Source organism: Pristiophorus japonicus (genome assembly GCF_044704955.1).
Source record: "Pristiophorus japonicus isolate sPriJap1 chromosome 24 unlocalized genomic scaffold, sPriJap1.hap1 SUPER_24_unloc_2, whole genome shotgun sequence".
NCBI lineage: Eukaryota > Metazoa > Chordata > Chondrichthyes > Pristiophoridae > Pristiophorus > Pristiophorus japonicus.
In genome coordinates, this window is record NW_027250649.1 from 611175 (window position 1) to 639058 (window position 27884).

General features: G+C 48.3%; 1 protein-coding gene and 1 long non-coding RNA gene across 3 annotated transcripts in view; both read left to right on the forward strand.

The window, feature by feature from the left end:
• LOC139241216 (zinc finger protein 229-like) overlaps positions 1-27884 on the forward strand; it is a 44013-nt gene that overhangs the window by 11187 nt on the left and 4942 nt on the right. The gene's annotated exons all lie outside the window — the stretch shown is intronic.
• LOC139241217 (uncharacterized) lies at positions 1685-25985 on the forward strand. 2 transcript variants are annotated; one of them, XR_011588819.1, is made up of 4 exons: positions 1685-1770; positions 4771-5033; positions 7030-7210; positions 23570-25985. It is a non-coding gene; the product is annotated as an uncharacterized lncRNA (long non-coding RNA). The 2 variants fall into 2 exon arrangements; XR_011588820.1 differs by lacking the exon at positions 23570-25985 and adding an exon at positions 13131-13203.

Here is a 27884-nt window from a genome sequence, read left to right on the forward strand (position 1 = left end):
ACTTCCTGTGCTGAAATCCAAACCCATTACATCATCTCCAACATTTTTTCCTTGCTGAAGGTGCTGACTCTGGCTGGGTTCAATTCTACACTCACTGGTTCCCCTCCCTCTCCTCCCCTGAAGGTGCTGACTCTGGCTGGGTTCAGTTCCACACTCACTGGTTCCCCTCCCTCCCTCTCCTCCCCTGAAGGTGCTGACTCTGGCTGGGTTCAGTTCCACACTCACTGGTTCCCCCTCCCTCTCCTCCCCTGAAGGTGCTGACTCTGGCTGGGTTCAGTTCCACACTCACTGGTTCCCCTCCCTCTCCTTCCCTTAAGGTGCTGACTCTGGCTGGCTTCTCGTTAGGCCACAGCTAGAGTACTGCGTGCAGTTCTGGTCACCACATTACAGGAAAGATATGATTGCAGCAGAGAGGGTACAAAGACTTACGAGGACGTTGCCTGGACTGGAGAATTTTACCTATGAGGACAGATTGGATAGGCCGGGGTTGTTTTCTTTGGAACAGAGGAGGCAGAGGGGAGACCTCATTGAGGCGTATAAAGTTATGAGGGGCCTAGATAGTGTGGACAGGAGGGACCTATTTCCCTTAGTAGAGGGGTCAATAACTTGGGGGCATAGATTTCAATTAATTGGTCAAAGATGTAGATGGGATTTGAGGAGAAGTTTTTTCATCCAGAGGATGATGTGAGTCTGGAACTCACTGCCTGAAAGGGTGGTAGAGGCAGAAACCATCATAGTATTTGAAAGTACCTGGATATGCACTTGAGGGGCCTAGATAAAGTGGATAGGAAGGACCTACTTGCCTTAGCAGAATGGTTAATAACTCGTGGGGTATAGAATTAAAGTACTTGGTAGAAGGATTAGATGGGAGGCCTAATTGAGATGTATAAAATTATGAGGGCCTGGATAGAGTGGATAGCAAAGACCTATGTCCCTTAGCAGAGGGGTCAGCTATGTCTCAGTGGGTTGCACTCTCATCTCCGAGTCAGAAGGTTGTGAGTTTAAATCCTACTCCAGGAACTTGAGAATAAAAACTGTAGGCTGACACTGCAGTGCTGAGGAGTCATCTTTCGGATGAGGCATTAAACCGAGGCCCTGTCAACTCTCTATTTGGTGGACGTAATAGATCCTATTTCGAAGAAGACCAGGGGAGTTATCCCCGGCATCCTGGACAATATCCCTCAATCAAAATAACAAAACGTTTATCTGGTCATTATCACGTTGCTGTCTGTGGGATCTTGCTGTGCACAGATTGACTGCCGCGTTTCCCACATTACAACAGTGACTACGCTCCAACAGAACTTTATTCTCTGTGAAAAGCTTTGAGGCGTTTGCTGGTTGTGAAAGGCGCTATATAAATATAAGTCTTTCTATTTTGTGCCGTTACTTCCAGGGTTAAGGACCGAGAGCTGTACAGTGGGATCAGGCTGGAGAGCTCTGTGCCGGCCGGCAGGGACACGATGGGCCGAATGGCCTCCTTCTGTGATGTCACTGTCTGGGGTTCTATGACGTCATAGGTCTCACCAGCAGCCGCACTGCCTGATGGGTGATTGACAGCCCAGAGTCCGCGCCTGCGCACCGGGAACCGCGTCCCCTCTCGGTCACCATCGGTAACAGCAGCGCATGGCCAGCGGACAGGATCAGCCACCCCCACACTGGGAGCTGCGCCTGCGCACTCGGATCCTGTGGCGCGGAGTCGGGTCCTGTGGCGCGGGGCCTTCCGGGGAAAGGTGTTTGTGTCCGTTAAAGAGCCGCGATCGGTGACGTAAAGTGAGTTTTCTCCGCTCCGATTGGGTAGAGAATGGCGCGGGGGGGAGGGGGAGAATAAAGGCAAATCCAAACCTGAGAGTCCGCACATCCGGGTCCCCGACACACGTCACACAGTCTGGCGGAGCGCGCTCGAGGGACACGTGACCCGGGCCCACGGCCTGATTGACGGGAGCTTCCGACCAATGGGGAGCGAGCGGGGCGGGGCTGGAGGAGCGAGCCGGCGGCGGGTCCTCCAACCAATCGGGGAGCCCGAGAGGCGGGACCTGTGCCGCTGATTGGCTGAGCCGCAACAACAACAACTGGTATTTACACACGTCACAAAAGGCGGGAAGGCGCTTCCCAGCGCGCGGTGTGAGAGTGTTCCAGGACAAACACATTGGGCCCCGAGACACAACAATCAGTGAAGGCCGGGGAGCGACAGGCCGCTCACAGAGGCGGCTTTTAAACAGCGGCTTGTCGGGGGACACAGAGGGAGAGCTTCAGGGAGGGGCTTCCCGAGCCTGGGGCCCAGGCAGCTCAAGGCACGGCCACCGCTGGTGGAGCCATTCTAATCCGGGATGGTCAAGGCCAGAGTTAGAGGCTGTCTCAGGGGGAGGGAGGGTCAAGGCCAGAGTTAGAGGCTGTCTCAGGGGGAGGGAGGTCACAGAGATAGGGAGGGTCAAGGCCAGAGTTAGAGGCTGTCTCAGGGGGAGGGAGGGTCACAGAGATAGGGAGGGGCGAGGCCAGAGTTAGAGGCTGTCTCGGGGGAGGGGGGTCACAGAGATAGGGAGGGGCGAGGCCAGAGTTAGAGGCTGTCTCAGGGGGAGGGAGGGTCACAGAGATAGGGAGGGGCGAGGCCAGAGTTAGAGGCTGTCTCAGGGGGAGGGGGGTCACAGAGATAGGGAGGGGCGAGGCCGTGGAGGGATTTGTAAACCAGGAGGAGAATTCTGAAATCGAGGCGTTGCTTAACCGGGAGCCAATGTTTGTCAGTGAGCACAGGGGTGGTGGGTGATCCTTACCAACGGATCCATTACACACCCAATCCACGTCCTGACCGGGGTCAAACAGGGCTGCGTCATTGCCCCAACCCTCTTCTCGATTTTCCTCACTGCCCTGCTCCACCTCACACTCAACAAACTCCCCGCTGGAGTGGAACTAAACAACAGAACCAGTGGGAATTTGTTTAGAAACATAGAAAATAGGTGCAGGAATAGGCCATTTGGCCCTTCTAGCCTGCACCGCCATTCAATGAGTTCATGGCTGAACATGCAACTTCAGGACCCCCTTCCTGCTTTCTCACCATACACCTTGATCCCCCTAGTAGTAAAGACATCTAACTCCTTTTTGAATATATTTAGTGAATTGGACTCAATAACTTTCTGTGGTAGAGAATTCCACAGGTTCACCACTCTCTGGGTGAAGAAATTCCTCCTCATCTCGGTCCTAAATGACTTCCCCCTTATCCTTAGACTGTGTCCCCTGGTTCTGGACTTCCCCAACATTGGGAACATTCTTCCTGCATCTAACCTGTCGAACCCCGTCAGAATTTTAAACGTTTCTATGAGGTCCCCTCTCATTCTTCTGAACTCCAGTGAATACAAGCCCAGTTTATCCAGTCTTTCTTGATAGGTCAGTCCCGCCATTCCGGGAATCAGTCTGGTGAATCTTCGCTGCACTCCCTCAATAGCAAGAATGCCCTTCCTCAAGTTAGGAGACCAAAACTGTACACAATACTCCAGGTGTGGCCTCACCAAGGCCCTGTACAATTGTAGCAACACCTCCCTGCCCCTGTACTCAAATCCCCTTGCTATGAAGGCCAACATGCCATTTGCTTTCTTAACCGCCTGCTGTACCTGCATGCCAACCTTCAATGACTGATGTACCATGACACCCAGGTCTCTTTGCACCTCCCCTTTTCCTAATCTGTCACCATTCAGATAATAGTCTGTCTCTCTGTTTTTACCACCAAAGTGGATAACCTCACATTTATCCACATTCTACTTCATCTGCCATGCATTTGCCCACTCACCTAACCTATCCAAGTCGCTCTGCAGCCTCATAGCATCCTCCTCGCAGCTCACACTGCCACCCAACTTAGTGTCATCCGCAAATTTGGAGATACTACATTTAATCCCCTCGTCTAAATCATTAATATACAGTGTAAACAGCTGGGGCCCCAGAACAGAACCTTGCGGTACCCCACGAGTCACTGCCTGCCATTCTGAAAAGTACCCATTTACTCCTACTCTTTGCTTCCTGTCTGACAACCAGCTCTCAATCCATGTCAGCACACTACCCCCAATCCCATGTGCTTTAACTTTGCACATTAATCTCTTGTGTGGGACCTTGTCGAAAGCCTTCTGAAAGTCCAAATATACCACATCAACTGGTTCTCCCTTGTCCACTCTACTGGAAACATCCTCAAAAAATTCCAGAAGATTTGTCAAGCATGATTTCCCTTTCACAAATCCATGCTGACTTGGACCTATCATATTACCTCTTTCCAAATGCACTGCTATGACATCCTTAATAATTGATTCCATCATTTTACCCACTACCGATGTCAGGCTGACCGGTCTGTAATTCCCTGTTTTCTCTCTCCCTCCTTTTTTAAAAAGTGGGGTTACATTGGCTACCCTCCACTCGATAGGAACTGATCCAGAGTCAATGGAATGTTGGAAAATGACTGTCAACGCATCCACTATTTCCAAGGCCACCTCCTTAAGTACTCTGGGATGCAGTCCATCAGGCCCTGGGGATTTATCGGCCTTCAATCCCATCAATTTCCCCAACACAATTTCCCGACTAATAAGGATTTCCCTCAGTTCCTCCTCCTTACTAGACCCTCTGACCCCTTTTATATCCGGAAGGTTGTTTGTGTCCTCCTTAGTGAATACCGAACCAAAGTACTTGTTCAATTGGTCTGCCATTTCTTTGTTCCCCGTTATGACTTCCCCTGATTCTGACTGCAGGGGACCTACATTTGTCTTTACTAATCTTTTTCTCTTTACATATCTATAGAACCGTCGTCATCTCCAGGCCAGGTCCAAGACCACCCGACCTCGGTCGTCGAGCTACAAAACGTGGACGACGCCTGCGTTTGTGCACATCCAGAGGCTGATGCACCAACATTAGTGTCCTCGACCAGGCCAACATCCCCAGCATTGAAGCACTGACCACATTTGATCAGCTCCATTGGGCAGGCCACATTGTTCGCATGCCAGAGACGAGACTCCCAAAGCAAGCGGTCTACTCGGATCTCCTTCACGGCAAACAAGCCAAAGGTAGGCAGAGGAAACATTACAAGGACACCCTCAAAGCCTCCCTGATAAAGTGCAAGATCCCCACCGACACCTGGGAGTCCCTGGCCAAAGACCGCCCGAAGTGGAGGAAGTGCATCCGGGAGGGCGCTGAGCACCTCGAGTCTCATCGCCGAGAGCATGCAGAGACCAAGCGCAGGCAGCGGAAGGAGCATGTGGTAAACCTGTCCCACCCTCCCTTTCCCTCAATGACTATCTGTCCCACCTGTGACAGGGACTGTGGTTCCCCTGTTGGACTGTTCAGCCAACTAAAGACTCATTTATAGAGTGGAAGCAAGTCCTCCTCGATTGCGAGGGACTGCCTGTGATGCTCCTTCAGGATCTGTCCTTTCCCAACACTCTCCAGTTGTGACCAACCATTAACTGTGTTGCTGCCCACAGATGTTGCCTGAGCCGCGGACACTTGCAGCATCTTGTGTTTGTGTGGCCACAGACACTTTCCCTTCAGCACCGCGCGCCCTGGATTGTTCGCTGATTGATTGATTGGTGCCGCGGCCCCGCCCCCCCCCCCCGCCGCTGATTGGTGCGGAGCAGCGTGCGCTGGGTGGGCTGGTGCCCCGTGCCGCCCCGCCATTGGCTGCGGGCTGAGTGTTGCGCGGGTTGGAGGTTTGTTGGCGGCTCCGCTCGTGGCCTTTGAGCTCGGTGGCCCGGGTGAGGCGGGGCGGAGTTGTGTGCAGGCGCGGGGCCAGCCTATTGTGGGAGATTACCCGCGGAGGATGGAGGAGCGGCCCGAGCAGCGCGCCCAGCCTCCCTGCGGACTCGCGGACTCACGTACACGCGCGGGCGGCCAGATTCCGTCGCCGAGTCGGCAGCGGCCGTGGGACACCTTCGGGCGGGGACGGGACTTGGTTACTGTCGGGGGTTGCGGGCGTTCGGCCGCCATCTTTGGGCAGCACGGGTCCGCCCACCGCGGGGAGCAGGGAGCGACAGGGGCGGGGCTTCCCCCACGTCACAATGTGTTCCATTGTCCCGCTGCAGGATGGGGGCCAGTGACATGAACACATGAGAACATCAGAAATAGGAGATGAGTCGCCATTTGGCCCCTCGAGCCTGCCGCCATTCAATAAGATGATGGCTGCAGCATCTGGGGTGGTTCTCCTTGGAGCAGTGAAGGTGCAGAGCAGGTTTAACAGGTGCTCACAGTCAGGAAGGCTTTAGATTGAGTCAGGGAACAGAGTGGTTCTGCTCACACAATCAGAGAATGGTTACAGCACGGAAGGCCATTCGGCCCCTCGAGCCCTTACCGGCTCCCAGCGAGTTCCACTGCCCCGCCCTTTCCCCCAGCCCTGCAAATGTTTTCTTTCAGATACTTATCCAATTCCCTTTTGAAAGCTGTGATTGAGTCTGCCTCCAACTCCCTTTCAGGCCGTGCATTCCAGATCCTAACCACTCGCTGCGTAAAATAGATTTTTCTCATGTCGCTTTTGGTTCTTTTACCAATCACCTTAAATCCGTCTCCTCTGGTTCTCGACCCTTCCACCAATGGGAACAGTTTCTCTCTATCTGCTCTGCCTACATCCCTCATGATTTTGAACCTCTATCAATTCTCCTCTCAACCTTCTCTGCTCCAAGGAGAACAACCCCAGCTTCTCCAGTCAATCCACGTAACTGAAGTCCCTCATCTCGTGAATCATTCTTGTAAATATTTTCTGCACCCTCTCTGAGGCATCACATCCTAATGTGTGGTGCCCAGAATTGGACACAATGCTCCAGTTGAGGTTGAACCAGTGTTTTACAAAGGTTCATCATAACCTCCTTGCCTTTTGTACTCTGTGATGCCCAGGATCATGTAAGTTTTTTTAACTATTTTCCCAACCTGTCCTGCCACCTTCAGTGATTTGTGCCCCTATACCCGCAGGTCTCACTGTTCATGCACCCCCTTTACGATTGCATCCTTTAGTTTATATTGCCTCTCCTCATTCATTTAATTATGTTTCTCTAATTTTACTTCTTAACTCAGATTCACGGCCTCAATTTATTTCTTCCTCTCAACTTCATCTGGCAGTGTAATGTTGGTTAGTGGTGATTGATTGCCCTGGGAACCAACAGGAAGAGAGCTCAGAGGCTGGAGGGCCCAGGGAGCAGCGTGTTCTGCAACCAATCGCGGTGCTTGAGGGGTGGATCCTGAGTCGGCCAATCAGGTGAGTCAGGTGTGAACCCATTAAACAATTTATTTTTTTAAAGTTAAATCGAGATTTCTTTTGTCAACAAAACAGTTTAACATTTGTCAGTATTTTATTTCCATGGAGTTCGTATTATGAGTTTCAGACACTTCAGTGCCAAGTGGACCAGGTGTTTAAAGGTCATTCATTTCCCTCTTTCCATGTCGCTGTTAGTTAAAGGTACAGAGATTGATTTTCCTCTCATAGAAACATAGAAAATAGGAGCAGGAGTAGGCCATTCGACCCTTCGAGCCTGCACCGCCATTCGATAAGATCACGGCTGATCATTCCCTCAGGACCCTTTTCCTGCTTTCTCTCCATACCCTTGATCCCTTTAACCGCAAGGACCATACCTAACTCCCTTTTGAATATATCCAATGAACTGGCCTCAACAACTCTCTCCGGCAGGGAATTCCACAGGTCAACGACTCTCTGAGTGAAGAAGTTTCTCCTCATCTCAGTCCTAAATGGCCTGCCCCTTATCCTGAGACTGTGTCCCTTGGTTCTGGATTTCCCCAACATCGGGAACATTCTACCCGCATCTAACCTGTCCAGTCCCGTCAGAATCTTGTATGTTTCTATAAGGTCCCCTCTCATCCTTCTAAACTCCAATGTATAAAGGCCCAGTTGATCCAGTCTCTCCTCATATGTCAGTCCGGCCATCCCAGAAATCAGTCTGGTGAACCTTCGCTGCACTCCCTCAATAGCAAGAATGTCCTTCCTCAGGTTAGGAGACCAAAATTGAACACAATATTCCAGGTGAGGCCTCAGCAAGGCCCTGTACAACTGCAGTAAGACCTCCCTGCTCCTATACTCAAATCCCCTAGCGATGAAGGCCAACATACCATTTGCCTTCTTTACCGCCTGCTGTACCTGTATGCCAACTTTCAATGACTGATGAACCATGACACCCAGGTCTCGTTGCACCTCCCCTTTTCCTAATCTACCACCATTCAGATAATATTCTGTCTTTGCGTTTTTGCCACCAAAGTGGATAACCTCACATTTATCCACATTATACTGCATCTGCTATGCATTTGCCCACTCACCTAACCTGTCTAATTCACCCTGCAGCCTCCTAGCGTCCTCCTCACAGCTCACACGGCCACCCAGTTTAGTGTCATCTACAAACTTGGAGATATTACACTCAATTCCTTCATCCAAATCATTGATGTATATTGTAAAGAGCTGGGGTCCCAGCACTGAGCCCTGCGGAACTCCACTAGTCACTGCCTGCCATTCTGAAAAAGACCCGTTTATCCCGACTCTCTGCTTCCTGTCTGACAACCAATTCTCTATCCACGTCAGTATATTACCACCAATACCATGTGCTTTGATTTTGCACACCAATCTCTTGTGTGGGACCTTGTCAAAAGCCTTTTGTAAGTCCAAATATACCACATCCACTGGTTCTCCCTTGTCCACTCTACTAGTTACATCCTCAAAAAATTCCAGAAGATTTGTCAAGCATAATTTCCTCTTCATAAATCCATGCTGACTTGGACCGACCCTGTCATGCTTTCCAAATGCGCTGCTATTTCATCCTTAATAATTGATTCCAATATTTTCCCCACCACTGATGTCAGGCTAACCGGTCCATAATTACCCGCTTTCTCTCGCCCTCATTTTTTTAAAAGTGGTGTTACATTAGCTACCCTCCAATCCATAGGAACTGTTCCAGAGTCAATAGACTGTTGGAAAATGATCACCAATGCATCCACTATTTCTAGGACCACTTCCTTAAGTACTCTGGGATGCAGACTATCAGGCCCCGGGGATTTATCGGCCTTCAATCCCAACAATTTCCCTAACATAATAAGGATATCCTTCAGTTCCTCGTTCTCACTAGACCCTCGGTCCCCTCGTACTTTCGGAAGGTTATTTGTGTCTTCCTTCATGAAGGTAGAATCAAAGTATTTGTTCAACTGGTCTGCCATTTCTTTGTTCCCCATTCTAAATTCACCTGAATCCGACTGCAAGGGACCTCCGTTTGTCTTCACTAATCTTTTTCTCTTTACATGTCTATAGAAGCTTTTGCAGTCAGTTTTTATGTTCCCGGCAAGCTTCTTCTTGTACTCTATTTTCCCCCTCTTAATTAAATCCTTTGTCCTCCTCTGCTGAATTCTAAATTTCTCCCAGTTCTCAGGTTTGCTGCTTTTTCTGGCCAATTTATGTGCCTCTTCCTTGGATTTAACACTATCCTTAATTTCCCTTGTTAGCCACGGTTGAGCCACCTTCCCCGTTTTATTTTTACTCCAGACAGGGATGTACAATTGACCCATTATGCGTTTGTAGTCGTTAAAGTAACATCCTTCCTGTTGGTCGTGAGTCCCACGTTCTCTGCTGGTCGAGACGGCTGGTAGCATCAGCCTTTAAAATTCTCATCCGTTTGTTCAAATCCCTCAAGCCTCATCCCTCCCTATCTCTGTAATCTCCTCCAGCCCACCAACCCTCTAAATAGTTTGTTTTCTTTGGAACAGAGGAGGCTGAGGGAAGACCTTTATGAGGTGTATAAAATTATGAGGGGCCTAGATAGAGTGGATAGGAAGGATCCATTTCCCTTCGCAGAAGGGTCAGCACCCAGCAGAACTTTTTAGCCAGTACGTAGCAAGCCCAACAAGAGAGGGGGCAGTTCTGGACTTCGTATTAGGGACTGAAGCTGGGCAGGTGGAAGGGGTATCCGTGGGACAGCTTTTTTGGTGCTTTAATTCAGTTAGATTTCGGATAGTTGTGGAAAAGGACAAAGATAGACCAGGAATAAAAGTTCTCAGTTAGTGAAAAGCCAATTTTACTAAGCTGAGATGTGATTTAGCCAAAGTGGACTGGAAACAGCTACTTGAAATGGTGAGAGATTGGGAAATGTTGGTGTTCAGAGGGACCTTGGTGTCCTTGTACACTAATCACAAAGTTAATATTCAGGCACAGCAAGTAATTAAGAAAACAAATGGTATGTTGACCTTTATTACAAGAGGATTTGAGTATAAGAGTAAAGATGTCTTATTGCAATTATATAGGGCCCTGGTGAGACTGCAGCTGAGTATTGTGTACAGTTTTGGCTGCTTACCTAAGGAAGGATATACTTGTCATTGAGGATGGCAAGGAAGGTTCACCAGACTGAATTCCTGGGATGGGGGATTGTCCAATGAGGAGAGATTAAGCAGACTAGGCCTATATTCTTTAGAGTTTAGAAGAATGAGAGGTGATCTCATTGAAACATACAAAATTCTTACAGGGCTTGACAGGGTAGATGCAGGGGGAGGGTGTTTCCTCTGGCTGGGGAGTCTAGAACCAGGGGTCACAGTCTCAGAATAAGGATTTGGCCATTTAGGACTGAGGTGAGGAGAAACCTCTTCACTCAGAGGGTGGTGAATCTTCGGAATTCTCTACCCCAGAGGGCTGTGGAAGGTCAGTCGTTGAGTATATTCAAAACAGAGATCGATAGATTTTTGGATATTAAGGGAATCAAGGGATATGGGAATAGTGCAGGAAAGTGGAGTTGAGGTAGAAGATCAGCCATAATCTCATTGAATGGCAGAGCAGGCTCGAGGGGCCAAATGGCATACTCCTGCTCCTAATTCTTATATTGAAGGTAAATCAGTCTCAGAGCAGTGGGAGGCTTTCAAGGAGGAGATAATGAGGGTTCAGAGGAAGTATGTTACCTTAAAGAAAAAGGGTGGGACTAATAAATCTAGAGCCCCCTGGATGTCAACATAAGAATTAGGAGCAGGAGTAGGCCATAAGGTCCCTCGAGCCTGCTCCACCATTCAGTAAGATCATGACTGATCATCGACCTCAACTCCACTTTCCCGTCTGATCTCCATAATCCCTTGATTCACCGAGAGTCCAAAAATCTATCTGTCTCAGCCTTGAATAGACTGAGCATCCACAGCCCTCTGGGGCAGAGAAGTCCAAAGGTTCACAACCCTCTGAGTGAAGAAATTCCTCATCTCTGTCCTAAATGGCCGACCCCTTATCCTGAGACAGTGCCCCCTAGTTCTAGACATTCTAGCCGGGGGAATCAACCTCTCAGCATCTAACCTGTCAGTCCCCTTCAGAATCAGAATCGTGTCTGTTTCAATGAGATCACACCTCATTCTTTAAACTCCAGAGAGTACAGGCCCATTCTACACAACCTCTCATCATAAGACAGCCCACTCATCCCAGGAATCAATCTTGTGAACCTTTGTTCACCGTCTCCGAGGCAAGTATTTCCTTCCTTAGATAAGGAGATTAAAACTGTGCACAGTACTCCAGGTGTGGTCTCACCAAGGCCCTGTACAATTGTAGCAAGATTTCCTTACTCTTATACTCCAACCCCTTGCAATAAAGGACAACATACCATTGACCTTCCTTATTGCTTGTGTACCTGCTCGCTCACTTCCTGTGTTTCTTGCACGAGGACAGCCAAATCTCTCTGAACACCAACATTTCAAAGTTTCTCACCATTTAAACGATATTCTGTTTTTCTATTGTTCCTCCCATAATGAATAACCTCACATTTCCCCACATTATACTCCATCTGCCACCTTACTGCCCACTCACATCGTCTATCGATATATCTTGCAGACTCTTGTGTTCTCACAACTTACTGTCCCACCTAGTTTTGTATCATCAGCAAAATTGGATACATTACACTCGGTCCCTTCATCTCGGTCATTAATCATAAAATCATTGAAATTTACAGCGTGGAAGGAGGCCATTTCGGCCCACCGTGTCCGTGCCGGTCGACAAAGAGCTATCCAGCCTAATCCCACTCTCCAGCTCTTAGTCCGTAGCCCAGTAGGTGACGGCACTTTAAGTGCACATCCAACTATTTCTAAAATGTGGTGAGGGTGTCTGCCTCTACCACCCTTCAGGCAATGAGTTCCAGACCCCCGCCATCCTGTGGGTGAAGACATTTCCATTTGTATCTCCTCTAAACCAATTACTTTAAATCTATGTCCCCTGGTTGTTGGCCCCTTGGTCGTTGACCCCTCTGCCAAGGGAAACAGGTCCTTCCTATCCACTCTATCCAGGCCCCTCATAATTTTATACATTTCAATCAGGTCTTCCCTCAGCCTCCTCTGTTCCAAAGAAAACAGATCCAGCATCTCCAATCTTTCCTCATCGCCAAAATTCTCCAGTCCAGGCAACATTCTTGTAAATCTCCTCTGTACCCTTTCCAGTGCAATCACATCTTTCCTGTAATGTGGTGACCAGAACTGCACACAGTATTCCAGCTGCGGCCTAACCAGTTCAAACATAACCTCCCAGCTCTTGTATTCCATGCCTCGACTAATAAAGGCAAGTATTCCATCTGCCTTCTTAACCACCTGATCTACCTGGCCTGCCCCCTTCGGCACTGGGTTTTGGGTCAACCTTAAACTTGTACCTTTATTGAACTTGTGTTATTCCCCAGTACACAACCTCCCTGAGATTTAACCGGAATAACACAGAATCCACAATACAAAACCCCGACACGAGGTTACCTGAAACCTAACATGAAATATCACAGTTTAAAACCCTTCCGCGATCGACTGTGATTATAAAACTACTCGGACAAATTCCCCGACGGTTTGACTGAAACTTATAATCACCCACACAGCTGGTTGTTCCGGTGTCGATTGTAGGCCGGGACCAGGTGACCACCCTGCATCCTCCTTCACTGCACTGCCCTCGCTCCAAAGTGGTCCTCTTTTTATGGGGCTTCATAATCACAGCATCAAACATATTTCCTGCTGTTCCCCTGGTGACTCTTCCGATGGTTAATTACCTCTGGATCATCAGTGTATTCCACTCCCTGGCCCAGACAGGAACATGATCAGCTCTCCTGCTGTGTAGTACAATGCAAACCCTCCTTGGGAACAGACCTGGCTCCACAGATGAGGAATGTGTGAATGTCCCTCTTCCTTCTTGACAGGGACCAGGGACCATTGAAGGTGTGCATGGCCGGCGTCTGATGCTATTGCCTGTGTTGATTGGATCAATGGCAGCTTTCCTGTATCATTGTCTCTGATGATGTCCTTCCAGTCTCTCAATGAGCCATCGTTTCACTGCGATGTTAGAATGAAGCCCTTACTGTATAGCCCACCCTCTGGGTGTTTGTACTGGGGTTTGGTTTTTATTAACCAGTCCCACCATCCGTGGGTTTTATATTCCATTCTATAGTCCATTTTACACTGGGGGGGGGGGGGAACAGATCCTACATGCCTTTATCCACTGAGCCATTGGGAGGAGGGTCCAGTGATCCTGCTGGAAAATGCAGGTGTGAGGCCTCAGGTGAGGACAGTGGAATAGCCAGTCGACACTCACTGTCGAGGTTCACACATGGAGTTTGGGCACATGGGTCACATATTGGAGAGAAACTATTGAGTATTGTACTGAACCCAGCCAGAGTCAGCACCCTCAGGGGAGGAGAGGGAGGGGAACCAGTGAGTGTAGAACTGAACCCAGCCAGAGTCAGCACCTTCAGGGGAGGAGAGGGAGGGGAACCAGTGAATGTAGAACTGAATCCAACCATAGTCAGCACCTTCAGGGGAGGAGAGGGAGGGGAACCAGTGAGTGTAGAACTGAACCCAGCCAGAGTCAGCACCTTCAGGGAAGGAGAGGAAGGGGAACCAGTGAGTGTAGAACTGAGCCCAGCCAGAGTCAGCACCTTCAGGGGAGGAGAGGGGGGGAACCAGTGAGTGTAGAACTGAACCCAGCCAGAGTCAGCACCTTCAGGGGAGGAGAGGGAGGGGAACCAGTGAGTGTAGAACTGAACCCAGCCAGAGTCAGCACCTTCAGGGAGGAGAGGGAGGGGAACCAGTGAGTGTAGAACTGAACCCAGCCAGAGTCAGCACCTTCAGGGGAGGGGAACCAGTGAGTGTAGAACTGAGCCCAGCCAGAGTCAGCACCTTCAGGGGAGGAGAGGGGGGGAACCAGTGAGTGTAGAACTGAACCCAGCCAGAGTCAGCACCTTCAGGGGAGGAGAGGGAGGGGAACCAGTGAGTGTAGAACTGAACCCAGCCAGAGTCAGCACCTTCAGGGAGGAGAGGGAGGGGAACCAGTGAGTGTAGAACTGAACCCAGCCAGAGTCAGCACCTTCAGGGGAGGGGAACCAGTGAGTGTAGAACTGAACCCAGCCAGAGTCAGCACCTTCAGGGAGGAGAGGGAGGGGAACCAGTGAGTGTAGAACTGAACCCAGCCAGAGTCAGCACCTTCAGGGGAGGGGAACCAGTGAGTGTAGAACTGAACCCAGCCAGAGTCAGCAGCTTCAGGGGAGGAGAGGGAGGGGAACCAGTGAGTGTAGAACTGAACCCAGCACAGGATATTAAGGGAATCAAGGGATATGGGGATAATGCAGGAAGGTGGAGTTGAGGTAGAAAATCAGCCATGATCTTATTAAATGGCGGAGCAGGCTCGAGGGGCCGAATGACCTACTCCTGCTCCTCGTTCTTGTGTATGTTCTTGTGTTCATTCACGACTGGATGTAGCAGGACTGCAGAGCTTTGATCTATTCATTGATTGTGGGATTGCTTAGCCCTGTTTATACCATGCTGCTTCCACTGCTCAGTATGCATGTAGTCCTGTGTTGCAGCTTCCCCAGGCTGGTACCTCATTTCTCGCTACACCTGGTGCTGCTCCTGGCATGCTCTTCTGCACTCCTAATTGAACCAGGCTTGATGGTAATGTTAGAGTGAGGGATATGCCGGGCCATGAGGTTACAGATTGTGGTGGATACAAGGCTGCTGCTGCTGATGGCCCACAGCACCTTATGGATGCCCAGTTTTGAGCTGCTAGATCTGTTCTGAATCTATCCTGTTTAGCACGGTGATAGTGTCACACAACACATTTGAGAGTGTGTTCGGTGTGACTTTGTCTCCACAATGACTGTGTGTGGTGGTCACTGCTACCAATGCTGTCATAGACAGATGTATCTCCATGTGGGACAGGCTCGATACACCAGATGGTCTTTACCTGTCCCTCATTCTTCGTATCTGTGACAGGTAGATTGGTGAGGACCAGGTCAAGTAGGTTTTTTCCTCGTGTTGGTTCTCTCACCATCTGCTGCAGGCCCAGTCTGGCAGATATGTCCTTCAGGACTCGGCCAGTTCAGTCAGTAGTGGTACTACCGAGCCACTCTTGGTGATGGACATTGAAGTTCCCCACCCAGAGTACATTCTGTGCCCTTGCTACCCTCAGTGCTTCTTCCAAGCTTAAACCAGTGAGAGTAATAGAATAGATTAGATTATAATGTGAGATGTTTTACCTGTAATTGTGAAACTATAAGAATTAACAGCAGGCAGGTAGTTTAGGAATAATGAGAAAATTACTGAAGAAGAGTAACTGCTGGGAACCAGGGAAAGTGACCTTGTAAATCAGAGATTAGAGAAGTTCCAGCTGTCTTTTCCTCACTTCCTGCCCAAACCCAGCAGAGGAGACAAAGAAGAGTCCGGTGCCAGAGGTGGATCAGTGCAGGGTATAAAAGTGAGGGGAGACTGATGTAAGGGGGCAGTGGGGACTGGAGACACCGGAGATCAAGCTCAGGGCGCCCGAGGTTCCATCCAGCGGGCTGACCTGGTGTCAGTTACTGTGAACACACGGGACTTACATGTTGACTCTGATTGGTGGATCAGTATAAGGTACGGCAGTCGCCTGAGAAACTGCTCATCTTATATTTCTTATTAAGGTATTAAAGTTGGTGACACTGGACTCTCGAACCTGCTAATTAATAAGTCAAGGCATTAGCTAGAATCTTACACCCCAAAATATCTCTACCCCTCCGCTCCTTTTACAATGTTACCATTTAATGTACATTTCTCCCTTTTTCTTCCTCCCAAAATGTATCGCATCAGATTTCTCTGCAGTAAATTTCATCAGACATCTACCTGTCTCATTTACAAACCTGTGCATTCAGACTGAACTCACTCACAGTCCTCTTCACAGTTCCCCACGCTCCCCATTTTTGGCGTTCCCTGGAGATTTTGATCGTGTGCCCCATATACCCAAGCCCAGATCATTTCTCTATATTGAGCAGAACAATGGTCCCAACACTAACCCTGGGGACACCACTGTTTACATCCTCCAGTCTGAAGAACCTCCATTAACCGCTACTCTCTGTTTTCTGCCCTTTACCCAACTTCCTCTCCACGCTGCCCCTCTCCCTTTAACACCGTGAGCCTTAATTTGATCAACAAGCCTCCTGTCCGGCACCATATCAAAAACCTTTTGACAATCCATCGACACAACATCCCCTGCATTTCCTTTCTCACTGCACGGTGTTACTTCCTGAAATAATCCCTGCTGTGTGTCCTGAATGAATCCATTTCACTACCAAACGTTGCAATATTTGCTCCAGCCCACAGGGTTCGATCTGTTTAAAGCCACAACACAAAGCTCCAGTTTCCTCCTGGAGTTTGAGAGAAATCAGCTTCAACAATGGGGCAGAGTTTCAGCCAATGAGGGAGATCTAGGTGCAGCCCCGCCCACTGGCTGCCACAAGCCCTGCCCCCTCACACTTTGATTGGTTGGAGGACCAACCACCTGCTCGGTCCTCCAGCCCCGTCCCTGTTCATCCTATTGGTCCGGAGCTGTCGTCAATCACCCGGGCCGGATTAATGCTCAGTCTGAGGGTCCAGAGCTGCATTTGGAAAATAAACATTAATTGAACCCGTCAATTACAACATTCAATGAATTGAAATTATTAGAAATCACCGGATAAAATATCTTCTGCAGTTTACTAAATGGGGGCGAGTCTCCACTGAGGGTTTGTTCGGTTTTAGTCTCCAAATCCAATCCAAACGGCCTGATTTTGGTCAGCTTGTATATTGTACATACTGCAGGTCTGATCACTGATTTTTAAAATCATTTATTAATATTATTTATTGTCCCTCTGGCCCCAATCTCGATGGGATGACAAAATAAGATTAAGTTCCCCCAATTTGGACTTTCAATTATTGGGAAAAAATTCTGCGGGACAGGATAAATCTTCATTCAGGAAGACCGGGATTGATCAGGGACAGTCAGCACGGATTGGTCAATGGAAGGTCGTGTCTGACTAACCTGATTGAATGTTTTGAGGAGGTCACACGGAGGCTCGATGACGGTGTTGTGTTTGATGTCGTGTCTATGGATTTTAGCAAGGCTTTTGATAAGGTCCCACATGGCAGACTGGTCATGGAAGTAACAGCCCACGGGATCCAGGGCAAAGTGGCAACTTGGATCCAAAATTGGCTGAGGTAGGAAGCAAAGGTTAATGGTCAATGGGTGTTTGTGACTGGAAGGCTGTTTCCAGTGGGGTTCCACAGGGCTCAGCACTAGATCCCTTGCTTTTTCTGGTACACATCAGTGATTTAGACTTGAATGTGGGAGGTATGACTACGAAGTTTGCAGATGATGCGAAATTGGCCGTGTGGTTGATACTGTAAAAGGAAGCTGTAGACTGCAGGAAGGTATCAATGGACCAATCAGGTGACAGAACGGGGGCAAATGGAATTCAATCCACAGAAGTGTGAGGTAATGCATCTGGTGAGGGCCAACAAGGAAAGGGAATACACAATAGCTGGTAGGACACTGAGAAGTGTAGAGGAACAGCGGGACCTTGGAGTGTCCGTCCACAAATCCCTGAAGGTAGCAGGACAGGTGGATAAAGTGGTTAAGAACACATACGGGATACTAGACTTTATTAGTCAAGGCATAGAATACAAGAGCAGGGAGGTTATGCTTGACCTGTATAAAACACTAGTTAGGCCACAGCTCGAATACTGCGTGCAATTCTGGTCACAACATCACAGGAAAGAGAGGGTACAGAAGAGATTTATGAGGATGTTGTCTGGACTGGAGAATTTTAGCTATGAGGAAAGATTGGCTCGGCTGTGGTTGTTTTCTTTGGAACAAATTCCTCTCTGACCCGTCCAGGAGATCACCCTGGCTGTATTCGATTCCCTGCAGTACTTACCATTGTATCTGCGCCAGCCAACATTTACTAATCCCACTTACCAGCTCTAGGTCCGTAACCCTGCAGGTTACAGAACTTCGTGTGCCCATCCAGGCACCTTTTAAATGTGGTGAGGGTTTCTGCATCTACCACCCTTCCAGGTAGTGAGTTCCAGACCCCCACAACCCTCTACGTGAAGAAGACTCCCCTCAAATCCCCTCTGAGCCTTCCACCAACCATCTTAAAACTATGGCCCCTCGTAATTGACCCCTCCACCAAAGAAAATAGGCCCTTGCTATCCACTATATCCAGGCTCCTCAATTTTGTCACCTCAATGAGGTCTCCTCTCAGCCTCCTCTGTTCCAATTAGAACAAACTCAGCCTATCCAATCTGTCCTCATAGCTAAGATTCTCCATTCCAGGCAGCTTGCAGTAAGTCTCCTCTGCACCCTCTCTCTCGTGCAGTGACATCCTTCCTATAATACAGCAACCAGAACTCCAGCTGTGGCCTAACCAGAGTATTATACAATTTAAGTATTACCTCCCTGCTCTTGTATTCTGTGCTTCAGCCAGTAAAGGCAAACATTCCGTAAGCCTTCTTAACCAGCATATCCACCTGGCCTGCTACTTTCAGGGATCTGTGGACAAGCACTCCAAGGTCCCTTTGATCCTCTAGCGCTTTCCTTATTAGCCCTCCCAAAGTGCATTACCTCACACTTCTCCGAATGTAATTCCATTTGCCACTGCTCTGCCCACCTGACCAGTAGATTGATATCCTCCGACAGCCCATGACTTTCCTCTTCATTATCAACCATACAGCCAATTTTAATGTCATCTGCAAACGTCTTAATCATATTCCCTATATCATCTAGATCATTGATGTATGCCAGAAAAAGCAAGAGACCCAGTCCTAAGCCCTGCGGAACCCCACTAGAAACATCCTTCCAGTCACAAAAACATCCATCAACCATTACCCTTTGCTTCCTACCTCTAAGCCAATTTTGGATCTAACTTGCCACTTTGCTCTGGATCCCATGGTCTTTAACCTTCGTGACCAGTTTACCATGTGGGACCTTATCAAAAGCTTTGCTAAAGTCCATATACACTACATCGTACGCACTACCCTCATTGACCCTCCTGGTTACCTCCTCAAAAATTCAATCAGGTTCGTCAAACACAATCTTCCCTTAACACATCCGTGCTGACTGTCCCTAATTAATCCTTGCCTTTCTAAATGTACATTTATCCTGTCTTACAGGATTTTTTCCAATAATTTCCCACCACTGAGGTTAGGCTGACAGGCCTGTAATTACTCGGCCTAGCCCTTTCTCCCTTCTTAAACAAAGGTACCACATTAGCAGTCCTCCGGCACCAGGCCCAAATCCAAATAGGACTGGAAAATGATGGTCAAAGGATCTGCTATTTCCTCTTTTACTTCGCTCAACAGCCTGGGATGCATTTCATCCGGGCCTGGGGACTTATCTACCTTCAAAGCTGCTAAACCCCTTAATACCTCCTCTCTCACTGTTTATTTCATCCAGAATTTCACACTCCTCCTCGATAGCAGTATCTGCATTGCCCCTTTCCTTTGTGAAAACAGTGCAAAGTATTCATTAAGCATCATAGCAACATCTTCACCTCCACACAAAGATTAACCTCATGGTCTCTAATAGGTCCTACCCTTTCTTTAGTTATCCTCTCGCTGTGAAAATATTTATAGAACATATTTGGGTTTTTCTTAATTTTACTAGCCAAGAATTTTTCAAGCTCTCTTAATATTCGTAATATCTTTTTTAATTTTACCTCTTAACTTTCTATATTCCTCCAAAGATTCGACAGTATTTAGCTGTTGGTATATGACATCAGCTTCCCTTTGTTCCTTTACCCTCCCCTGTAAGTCCCGAGACATCCAGGGAACTCCAGAATTGTTATTCCCACCCTTTTTCTTTTAAGGGCACATGTTTGGCCTGAGCCTTCCGGATCTCCTCCTTGAATGCCTCCCACTGTTCCGACACTGATTTACCCACAAGTAGCTGTTTCCCATCCACTGTGGGAAATCACTCCAACTCAGCAAAGTTAGCTATTCCCCAATTTGGGACTTTTATTACAGGCCGATCTATCCTTGTCCTTATCCATAACCAACTTGAATCTGACTGAATTATGGTCACTGGCACCCAAGTTCTCTCCCACTAATACCCCTTCAACCTGCCCTGCTTCATTCTCCAAAACTAAATCCAAAACCGCCCCTCTCGTCTGGGGCTTGTTACATACTGACTAAAACAATTCTCTTGAATGCATTTTAAGAATTCCGCACCCTTTATACTCTTCACACTATATTTGTCCCAATCAATATTCGGATAGTTAAAATCCCCTATTACTGCCCTGTGGTTTTTGGACTTCACAGCAATTTGCCGACATATTTGCTCCTCTATCTCCCTCCCACTGTTTGGAGGTCTATAATACACGCCCAGCAGTGTGATCGCCTCTTTTTTATTTTTCAATTAGACCTATATGGCCTCATTTGATGATCCCTCTAAAATATCATCCCTCCTCACTGCTGTAATAGTTTCTTGAATCAATACACCCTATTTACCCCCCTCTCTGTCTTGTCTAAAAATCCTGTAACCAGGAATATTGATCTGCCAAACCTGCCCCTCTTTCAGCCATGTCTCTGTAATGGTGAGAATATCATACTCCCAAGTATCTACCTGTGCTCTTAGCTCCTTCCTCTTATTCACTATACTCCTTGTATTAAAGTATACACCATTTAGCGCAGGAAGACCTCCTTGATTACGACTTACTAACCCCTTGTTTCCTCTGTTTTACAGATTCGCTTTCTAAATTCTTGCTATCCAATTTCTGCTTTACTTCCTTTCCTATTGAATGTGTTCTCAGGTTCCCATCCCCCTGCCAAGCTAGTTTAAACTCTCCCCAACAGCACTAGCAAAGCTCCCCGTGAGGATATTTGTCCCAGTGCTGTTGATGTGCAACCCGTCCAGTTTGAACAGATCCCATCTCCCCCAGAAATGATCCCAATGCCTCAGGAATTTAAAGCCCTCCCACCTACACCAACTCTCCAGCCACGCGTTCATCCTCTCTATCCTTCTATTCTTGTACTCATTAGCACGTGGCATTGGGAGTAATCTGGAGATTACTATCTTTGAGGTCCTACCCTTTAATTTTCTTTCTAGCTCCCTAAATTCTGTCTGTAGGACCTCATCCCTCTTTCTACCGATGTCGTTGATCCCGATATGGACCACGACCTCTAGATACAGAAGGCCCTGTGTCCGCTCTGTCACATCCTTGACCCTGACACCAGGGAGGCACCATACCATTCTGGAGTCACGTCTGTGGCCACAGAAACACCTCTCAGTTCCCCTAACTATAGAATCCCCTATCACTAGAGCTCTTTTATTCTACGTCCCTCCCCGCTGTGCAGCTGAGCCGCCCGTGGTGCCTTGGAATTGGCTCTGGCTGCATTCCCCAGAGGCACCATCGCCCTCACCGATGCTCAGAAGTGAATATCGGTTTGAAAGCGAGATGGACTCACGGGGGGACTCGTGCACTACCTGCCTAGTGTTCTTACTCTGTCTGGTGGTCACCCACTTCCCCTCTGCCTGCACACTTTTAAGCTGCAGTATGACCACCTCCTGAAAGGTGCTATCCATGTAGCTCTCAGCCTCGCGGATACACCGTATTGACTCCAGCCGCCGCTCAAGCTCCGAAACGTGGAGCTCGAGTAGTTAAATCTGGAGACACCTCCTGCACAGTCACTGACACAATCCCCTCCTGTCTGATATAAACCCACCCCGCAGTCACTGACACCAATCCCCTCCTGTCTGATATAAACCCTCACCACAGTCACTGACACCAATCTCCTCCTGTCTGATATAAACCCACCCCACAGTCACTGACACCAATCCCCTCCTGTCTGATATAAACCCACCTCACAGTCACTGACACCAATCCCCTCCTGTCTGATATAAACCCACCCCACAGTCACTGACACCAATCTCCTCCTGTCTGATATAAACCCACCCCACAGTCACTGACACCAATCCCCTCCTGTCTGATATAAACCCACCCCACAGTCACTGACACCAATCCCCTCCTGTCTGATATAAACCCACCCCACAGTCACTGACACCAATCCCGTCCTGTCTGATACAAACCCACCTCACAGTCACTGACACCAATCCCCTCCTGTCTGATATAAACCCACCTCACAGTCACTGACACCAATCCCCTCCTGTCTGATATAAACCCACCCCACAGTCACTGACACCAATCCCCTCCTGTCTGATATAAACCCACCCCACAATCACTGACACCAATGCCCTCCTTTTTGATATAAACCAACCATCATCATAGGCAGTCCCTCGGAGTCGAGGATGACTTGCTTCCACATTAAAAATGAGGCCACAGTTGTCTGTTAAGTCCAATGCGGGAGCTACAGTCTCTGTCACAGGTTGGACAGACGCTGGTTGAAAGTACGTTGGTTGAAGTGCCGGTTTGTTGAAGTGCTTGGGTTGTCGTGCGCTCCTTCCGCCATATGCGCTTGGTGTCCGCTTGCTGCAGGTGAAGAGACTCGAAGTGTTCGACGCCCTCACGGATTATTCTCTCCACTTTGAGCGATCATGCGCCAGGGATTCCCAGGTGTCGGTGGGGATGTTGAACTTCTTCAAGGAGGCCTTGAGGGTGTCCTTGAAGCGTTTCCTCTGCCCCCCTGGGGCTTGTTTACCGCGTTGAGGCTGTCGAGTAGAGCGCTTGCTTTGGGAGTCTCGTATCGGGCATATGGACAATGTGGCCCGTCCATCGTAGCTGATCGAGCGTGGTCAATGTTTCAATACTGAGGATGGTGGCCTGCGCGAGAACATTGTGCGCCTATCCTGCCAATGGATATTCCGGATGCAGCTTTGATGGTACTTCTCCAGTGCTTTGATGTGCGTGCTGTCCATAGTCCATATCTGAGAAGCATGTCTGCGGGCAGGCAGATAGATCATGAGCTTTGTGCTCGTTTTAAGGTTCTGATCTTCAAACACACTATTCCTTCGGTGACCAAAGGCTGCGCTGGGAACTGAAGGCGTGTTGTATTACGTCATCGATATCTGCCCTTGTTTACAGTAGGCTCCCGAGGTATGAAAAATGGTCCACATTGTCCAAGGCCTCATCATGGATTTTGATAATCGGGGAGGGGGGGGGTACAGTGCTGTGTGGTGGGGGCACGTTGACAGAGCACCTTTGATTAACGGATGTTTAGTGTAATGCCTATGCTCTCAGATGCTACGGTGAACGTGTTGATGATGGTTTGGAGTTCGTCCTCCGAGTGAGCGCAGACGCAAGCATCATCTGCGCATTGTAATTCGAGGACAGAGGATGGCACCACCTTGGATCTGGTCTGAAGGTGATGGAGGTTGAACAGTTTCCTGTTTGTTCTATAGATTATCTCCACTCCAGTGGGAAGCTTACTGACGGTGAGATGGAGCATTGCAGCAAGGAAGATCGAGAAGAGCGTTGGTGCAATGACACAGCCTTGCTTCTCCCCGGTCCGTACATGAACTGGGTCTGTGGTGGATCCATTGGTCAGGATCACGGCTTGTCTGTTATCATGAAGCAAGAGGAGGATGGTGACACATTTGAGGACAGCCGAATTTGAAGAGTACACTCCATAATCCCTCACGGTTAACAGTGTCAAAGGCCTTGGTCAGGTCAAAGAAGGTTAAACCAACCCCACAGTCACTGACACCAATCTCCTCCCATGGGATATAAACCAACCCTTGTCACTGACACCAAGTGCACTGGGAAAATATTTAAAAGGGTAAGACTGTAGAAACGCAATGGCAAACGTTTAAGGAGATATTCCATAACTTCTCAGCAAAGATTTATTCAAGTGAGAAATAAAGATGTTAAGAGAAGGATGAACCATCCCTGGCTAACTAAGGAAGTAAAGGATGGTATCAAATTGAAAAAAAAGGCATACAATGTTGCAAAGGACAGTGGAAGGCCAGAGGATTGGGAAATTTTCAGAAACCAGCAAAGGACGACTAAAAAAAATGATAAAGACAGGGAAGATAGCAGATGAGAGCAAACTAGCAAGAAATATAAAAACAGACAGTAAGAGTTTCTACAGGTATATAAAAAGGAAACGAGTAGCTAAAGTAAACATTGGTCCCTTAGAAGATGAGACTGGAGAATTAATAATGGGAAACACGGAAATGGCAGAGATTTGAACAAATATTTTGTGTCGGTCTTCACGGTAGAGGACACTAAAAACATCCCAACAGTTGATAATCAAGGAGCTATTGCAGAGGGTTCACTTAAAATAGTCACTATCACTGGAGATAAAGTACTAATCAAACTAATGGGATTAAAGGTGGACAAGTCCCCTGGACCTGATGGCATGCATCCTAGGGTCTTAAAAGAAGTGGCTGCTGAGATAGTGGATGCATTGGTTGTAATCTACCAAAATTCCCTGAATTCTGCAGAGGCCCAGCGTACTGGAAAACCGCAAATGTAACACCCCTATTGAAGAAAGGAGCGAGACAGAGAGCAGGAAACTCGAGACCAGTTAGCCTACCATCTGTCATTGGGAAAATACTGGAGTCCATCATTAAGGAATTAGTAGCAGGACATTTACAAAATCATATTGCAGTCAGGCAGAGTCAGTATGGTTTTATGAAAGGGAAATCATGTTTGACAAATTTGCTGGAGGTTTTTGAGGATGTAACGAGCAGAGTGGATAAAGGAGAACCAGTTGATGTTGTATATTTGGATTTCCAGAAAGCATTCGATAAGTTGCCACACAAAAGATTACTGCATAAGCTAAGAGCTCACGGGGATGGGGGTAATATATTAACATGGATAGAGGATTGGCAAACTAACAGAAAACAGAGAGTCAGGTTGAATGGGTAATTTTCAGGTTGGCAAACTGTAACTAATGGAGTGCCACAGGGATCAGTGCTGGGCCCTCAACGATTTACAATTTATATTAATGACTTGGATGAAGGTACCGAGTGTAAAGCAGCCAAATTTGCTGATGATACAAAGATAGATGGGAAAGCAATCTGTGAGGAGGATGCGAAGAATCTGTAAAGAGATTTGGATAGGCTCAGTGAGTGGGCAGATATCTGCCAGATGGACTATAATGTGGCAAAATGTCAAGTTATCTCCTTTGGTAGGAAAAATAAAAAAGCAAATTATTATTTAAGTGGGAACGATTACAAAATACAGAGGGATGTGGGGGTTCTTGAACATGAAACACAAAAAGTTAGCGTGCAGGTACAGCAAGTAATCAGGAAGGCAAATGGAATGCTGATCTTTATAGCAAGGGGGATAGAGTATAAAAGTGAGGAAATCCTGCTACAACTGCGGTAAGACCACACCTGGAGTACTGCACACAGTTTGGGTCTGGACTTGTCTCCATTCCCGTGCTGAGGGGATTGCTACACCAGGCGGGAGGGGCAACATTTGGGGACACTGATTCCCCACCAATCCCATTCCCCTTTCTGGTGGATAATGGAGGGGCCACTGTGTGCAATGTGCAAGTTGGTAAGAATTGTCAGTAAGCTCTTTCTAATTGGAGATTTTATTCAGACACTATTGTAGATTTTGTACCAAAGATCAATTTAGGATTAAAGTAAAAGTTCTTAATTTTATTGCAAACTGAATTTCTGTTGAGAGTCGCTGAATTAAAGGAAAAGATAACACACAGTGTTTCTTAAATGGACACTGCAGTCCCGAGAACACCATCAGCAATATATCCAGAATATTAAAGTCCAGCCCAGTTATAGGGTTATTAACATCAACAGAAACAAACCTGAACTGTCAAAATGAACATGGTTCAGTCAGGATGTGATTAACAGCAGATTCCAATCCCTGCAGTTACTTGTCAACTCGCTGGTGTGTCAGCAGGTGGGATGACCCAGTGAATCGCATCCCACACTCCGAGCAGGTGAACGGCCTCTCCCCAGTGTGACTGCGTCGATGAATTTCCAGCTCAGACGGTGATCTGAATACCTTCCCACAGTCACCACATTCCCACGGTTTCTCCATGGTGCGGGTAACCTTGTGACTCTCCAGGGTTGGACAATCAGTTGAAGCCTCGTCCACGCACACAACACGTTTACAGTTTCTCCCCGCTATGAATAGTGGGATGTTTTTTCAGGCTGTGTAACTGGTTAAAGCTCTTTCCACAGGCAGTGCACAGGAACACTCACTGGTGTGTGTGTCTCGGTGCCTTTCCAAGCACCGTGTTATTTTAAATATTTTCCGACAGGCAGAACAGACAAACATTTCTCCTTCCACTTTCAAAGGCCAATGATATTCAGGTCCTGATGAATCGATTGACTCCGTCAGATCTTGATGTGATGTTAGGTTTGTGTTTCCTGTCTGAAAATCTCCCCTTCTAATACGCTGCAAAAGGCGATCACTGTCAGTATAAGACAGAAATTCAGAATAGACACATCTAGTTTCTGTGGAACATTCTTTCCTTTCTTGTACTTCCAAAGCTGTAAATCCCTGTCCCACACATTTTCCCTCCTGCTGTGCTGAAATCCAAACCCATCGCACACTTCTAGTCTGTTTCTCCTCCACTCCCAATTTCCACCACCAATTCTGACTGAGTTCAGAAATACACTTGCTGGTTCCCATCCCTTCCCTGCCCTGAAGGTGCTGACTCTGGCTGGGTTCAGTTCTACACTCACTGGTTCCCCTCCCCTGAAGGTGCTGACTCTGGCTGGGTTCAGTTCTACACTCACTGGTTCCCCTCCCTCTCCTCCCCTGAAAGTGCTGACTCTGGCTGTGTTCAGTTCAACACTCACTGGTTCCCCTCCCTCTCCTCCCCTGAAAGCGCTGACTCTGGCTGTGTTCAGTTCTATACTCACTGGTTCCCCTCCCTCTCCTCCCCTGAAAGCGCTGACTCTGGCTGTGTTCAGTTCTATACTCCCTCTCCTCCAGATGCTGACTCTGGCTGGGTTCAGTTCTACACTCACTGGTTCCCCTCCCCTGAAAGCGCTGACTCTGGCTGTGCTCAGTTGTATACTCCCTCTCCTCCAGATGCTGACTCTGGCTGGGTTCTATTCAACACTCACTGATTTCCCTCCCTCTCGTTCCCTGAATGTGCTGACTCTGGCTGGGTTCGGTTCGTCACAGACCCTGACATCGCTCACTTTGTCCCTGCACCAAGATGGCTGCGCATGTGCTGTGCTACTCACTGAATCAAGATAGCGGAGTGCTGAACCTGCCTTCCTGTACCAAAATGGCCACCATTAGCCTGGGCCTGGGACCGGGAGAAAGCCCGATAGCTGCAATCGCCGATATTCCGGTTATTATTCGGGGCTGACGGTGGGCACCAGTTGTTTATGAAGCTTCCCCGGCTCCCCACTGGTCCATTACTCCTCTCCGCCCCATTGAAAATTACACCTATGTGGAGCCTGTGTGAACCGTGTCTCCTCCGCCATTACATGCATCACACATGTTCCAAACACAGCCAGGGCCCGTGCCTGCGCACTGAGCTCCTGCAGTCTGGGTGCGGCACATTCTCCCCACGGGTCATGCTGGGTACATAAGACCATGAGAAATAAGAGCAGGAATGGGCCACCCGGCCCCCCCGAGCCTGCTCCCCATTCAGTAAGATCATAACTCACAGGCTCAGCTCCACTTCCCTGCCCGCTCCCCATAACCCCTTAATCCCTTATCAGTTAAAAAACTCTCTATATCTGTCTTAAATTTATTCAATAACCCAGCTTCCACAGCTCT